Below are 4,676 nucleotides of genomic sequence, written 5' to 3'. Positions count from 1 at the left end.
TATAAGTCGCCCTTTTAGAGTCGCCTCAAATTAATGTGCGACACCAAAACATTTAGTGTCTCATTTTATAAAACAGGCGACACATAAAGTTGCTAGCAGATATTTTAAAGAGACTAGCGTGTCGCCTGTGTTTTAAAATGGGACTCTAAAAGTTTTGGTGTCGCACATTAGTAACAGGCGACACCTATTTCTTCTGAAATTTCTTTTCATTATTTTTTAATAAATCAAATTAAATACTTCCAGTGTCGCATGTGTTCAAAACTTAGACTCAAAACGTTTTGGTGTCGCACATTGATAACAGACGACACCTAATTTTGTTTTAAAAATTAAAATGAAACATTGTTAGTGTCGTCTGTGATATAAAATGGGACTCTAAAAGCGTAGGTGTCACACATCAAAATAGGCGACACCTATCCCTCGATTTTTTTCTTAAAAGTCATACGAAATAGTTTTAGTGTCGCCTGTTAATTATATTATGAAATATAAGCAAGACTATATTATAATTACTATTTACTAACATACATTACATTAGAGAAAATAATTAAAAAATAAAATTACGAGATTAAAACCCGAAAAACTAATTAAAAAAATAAATTTGAGGGACGAATATTCCTAACGATTTTCCCATAACAAAACTAAAAACTTTGTAAAGATTTCCAAGGAATTGAACCGGCCGTAACCTACACTCAATCCCTCAAGCTTCTCTAATCATGCGGTTCTCACACAACCCCAGTCTTCATCTTCCTTCCCTCAACAATCTTTCTCTCGTAATTCATCATCTCATCACAATTTCCTCCCCTAAAACCTCTAAGTAATCCTGCAATTCTCACAAGTCACAACCAGTCATCCTCTCTCAAGATCTATTAGAGCAGTACGCTCATCATCTCCAGCAATTCATCATCTTACAAACGCGCAATAACTGCTGGTTTTCTACGCAAAGCGAACACAAAAAAAGAAGTTAAGGCATTTCTTTGATTCGTGAAACTTAAGTGTTAATCTTAATTTTTTGTGTTTCCGTTATTATTATTTTTTCTCTGTTATCAGATTTGGCGTTTTTATCTAAAACTTATTGAATTGATATGATTGAGTTAAGTGTTAGATTAGAATAAACTTATATACGATGGGTGTATAGATGTTGATGAGTCGATGGTGGATGAGCCAATTGAGACCCTTAAGAGGTGAAGAATTTGCCTTCTTTTATATTCAGTTTGTTGTTCATAAGGTATTTGATGAAATGCTTGTGAGAGGTTGTTGTGTTTTTTGTTGTTGTTGTTGAGATAATTGTCCTGTGAAAGTTTGTATAACATTGATTTGTTCTATAATTAATGCCCAAATTTTGTGTCTTGGAGACCTTGAAAAAGCGTTGGTGGCAACTAATTTTGGATGGTAAGAGTAATAACATTTCCATTAACACTTTCAGGTGTTGTAGTAATAGGATTGGTATCTGAAGATTAGATTTGGGTTAAAAATGCTCATTTTAGGGGAAGATTTGTGTAAGTGCTAGTTGTATATTGCTTTGGAAAGTAGACAGTTTGACGAGGTTAGAAGATTTATGGTAGTACTTAGAATGTAGACAGTTTGACGAGGTTAGAAGTATTATGGTAGTGCCTAGAATGTAGACAGTTTGACGAGGTTAGAAGAGTTATCGTAGTGCCTAGTAGGATATTGGCTTTTAAGGAGGCTGGTATTCGTTAGACGCTGAAGATGAAGATTACATATTTTCTGGGTGGCTGGTAGTGGAGCATAAGTAATTTAGTGACTACAATGACATGAAGAGTATTACAACAGAATTTCAACACTGTTACCTTATTGCATTAACCTTAACAGATGTTTATATCTAGCAGAGGTGACAAAGCTTTTGTAATTGATGTCTAAAATTTTGCTTTCCCACGTTGATATTTTCCTTGAATGTTCTTCAAAATTATTCAAAAAAAATAAGAGCAATGTTTTTTGTGTAAGACTAAACTTCTAAATCTTCTTATCTGTACACTATTGATCACAGGAAAGAATTTTCCCTTCAGGAGCTGAACTAATTTGGTATTGACAACAACCATGTAGTATCAGAGTATCTTCCAGAACACAACTGAAGGAGCTGCCGCCGAAACTGTATATGGTACTGATAAAAATGTCTGAAAGCACAAAATATAGAATTAGCTCAAAACAGGATCAAGTAAGATTATCTTTACATTACAAAAAATTCAAAGTATGATGTCTCATATATTTAGTTTGTGAATGCGATATGACTAACTGAGATGGTTTATAACTCAAAACTCTGAACTTCAGTACTAATTTTGGACAAGGGCTATGCAGTAATCAAATTCTCTAAATTTGGCTTTTTACATGCAGCATCTATATCTTTCCTTGGAAGAGTATGTCATATTTTGCTAAGATAATTAGACACCTTTACAAAGTTAACGAAGCATGTACTTGGTTTTACCCTTATAGTAGGGATTGTATACCCTGCTATACTCATGTGCCAATTGATGCATAACAACAGAGAACAGACTCTATCAAGAATTGTGTTGATAACTCTTGATTTTGTCTTAACTCTCTATACTAGATCAGGACTTGATGTGTAAAATCTGTAGTGATTTGTTGTCTTAACTCTCCAAAGTAGATCAGGACTTGATGTGTAAGATCAGTAGTGCTTTGTATCATTTTTTTTACTGAAAACCCAATGCCTTCAGTAACGTTACAGATTGGTCCAATTATTAGTAAGTTTTTGCTGAGAAGCCATAAAACAGTTGTCGCCTGTTTGCCTATGTATGTTACTCCTATATAGTTTAATTTGTTATGATCCACTTATTCTAGTTACTTTGAATCTTGTATTAATCATTCTCGTGTTCTCCCAGATGTGACTCAATTTGATATAGATTGATGTGACTGAACAGTACGTAGGTTCAGCTTGTACGCTGCAACAGGTCTGAATCATGTATCTCTGATTGCCACATAATTGAAAGGTGCTTTTACTTGATGGAAACAGCTTCTTTTCTCAACAACAACGGGTTAACCTCTTATTGGCATTGCTGAAATATGTATCAACATTAAATTGGCCATGTAGATAGCGGTTTAACCGGTACGGAGTATTTACTATTATTAGTAAATTAGTACTCTGTATCATATATATAGGAATCAAGGATTCAGTATCAGAAAAATCTTGTTCGCTTCAGCGGGTGGTGGATTAGATAGCGTGCAAGTAAAAGGACATATATTTGTGTAAGTTTTAGATTAGAATAAACTTCTCTCTGTTCTGCTTCTTAAAGGTTGAATTGATCCTAGATTACTGATGGCTTACTGAGTTACATGCTCAACGATGATGGCTTACTGAGTTACATGCTCGACTATTGTTGGTGACAAATTAATTGTTCTCATATTTAGGACTTATCGAACTTGGCAAGCCAAGAACAAAGGATCTTTCAAGTCTCTAAGATGGAAATAAATTACGTAAGATTTAATTAGTTTGATTATTATTTTTATCGTAATTTTATTCATATATGTGTTAATCTTTAATTTAATGTGTATTATGTTTGTGTCTTATTGTTCTCGCCAACCGAAAATGCTTGAATGTGGCTATTACGTCATGAGTACATGTATCAAATAGTTTTACTTGAATTACAAAGTATTGGTAATCTGGAAGAGGTACGTGTATTTTTGTTATTATAGGTGTATCTCATTTTTTTACTATGCGCTAACTTTTAAGTTTTATCCTAACTTTACTAATTATACATTATTTTGTTGAAGTACAGATATTTTCTGCAAACTCGTCGTACACTCAAGAGGAGATTGATGATGTTCGAGAAAAATGGAGCAGATATTTTTTAGTAGTTGTTTGTAGTCATTGTCTCGTTTTCAAAGATAGAAAACTATAACAAATTGTAGGTTAATTTTTTGGAATACATTATTTATACTTGTTAAACCAACTTTCTTGTTTGAATTAATAAAAATTCTTTTCGCAATTCTACGACTCTCTATTTATGTATTTTGTGAATTTATTATTTATTTTATTACGTACGTAGAAATAATTTAATTAAGTGAGAACTAAAAAAAACAAAAAACACACTTTAGGTGTCGCCTCCTATAATTACGTGCGACTCCTAAGTCCTAATGGTTAATTAACTTTTTTTAAAAAATTTAAAAGAATACTTTCCGTGTCGCCTTTTGGTATAATAGGCGACTCAAAATGGGAAAACGTTTAAAAAATAATTCGGAAAATACTTTTCGTGTCGCTTGGAAACTTAAGAGGCGACTCTAAAGGTAATTAGTTTAATAAAAATAAATTTGCAAAACATCTTTCGTGTCGCCTCTTAGTATGGTAGGCGACTCGATTATTAAATAAATTTAATAAAAATGTACGGAAAAATATTTTTTAGTGTCGCCTACAAACTTAGAGGCGACTCGTATAATTAAAAAATTTATAAAAATAATTCCGAAAAATATTTTCCGTGTCGCCTATAGAGATTAGAGGCGACATTAAAGGTTAATTAATTCTTCTATAATAATTAAAAAGTACCTTTCGTGTCGCCTTTTATTATAATAGGCGACTCAGAATGATTAATTAATAAATAAATTTTTTTGAAAAATATATCTTCAATGTCGCTTCTTACATAACAGGCGACATGTATAATAATATTCGTGTCGCCTCAAAGGGGCGACTCCAAAACAACAAAAAAATTTAG

The 4,676-nt window shown here is 32.6% G+C and overlaps 1 long non-coding RNA gene across 1 annotated transcript; it reads left to right on the top strand.

Annotated features, from left to right (window-relative positions):
• The first annotated feature begins 607 nt into the window (after positions 1–607).
• On the top strand, positions 608–3,956 carry LOC110787709 (uncharacterized). The gene is made up of 2 exons (XR_008923324.1): positions 608–3,216; positions 3,379–3,956. It is a non-coding gene; the product is annotated as an uncharacterized lncRNA (long non-coding RNA).
• The last annotated feature ends 720 nt before the right edge of the window (positions 3,957–4,676 follow it).

Source organism: Spinacia oleracea, chromosome 6, assembly GCF_020520425.1.
Source record: "Spinacia oleracea cultivar Varoflay chromosome 6, BTI_SOV_V1, whole genome shotgun sequence".
NCBI lineage: Eukaryota > Viridiplantae > Streptophyta > Magnoliopsida > Caryophyllales > Amaranthaceae > Spinacia > Spinacia oleracea.
This window is presented reverse-complemented; position numbering and strand designations above follow the sequence as displayed.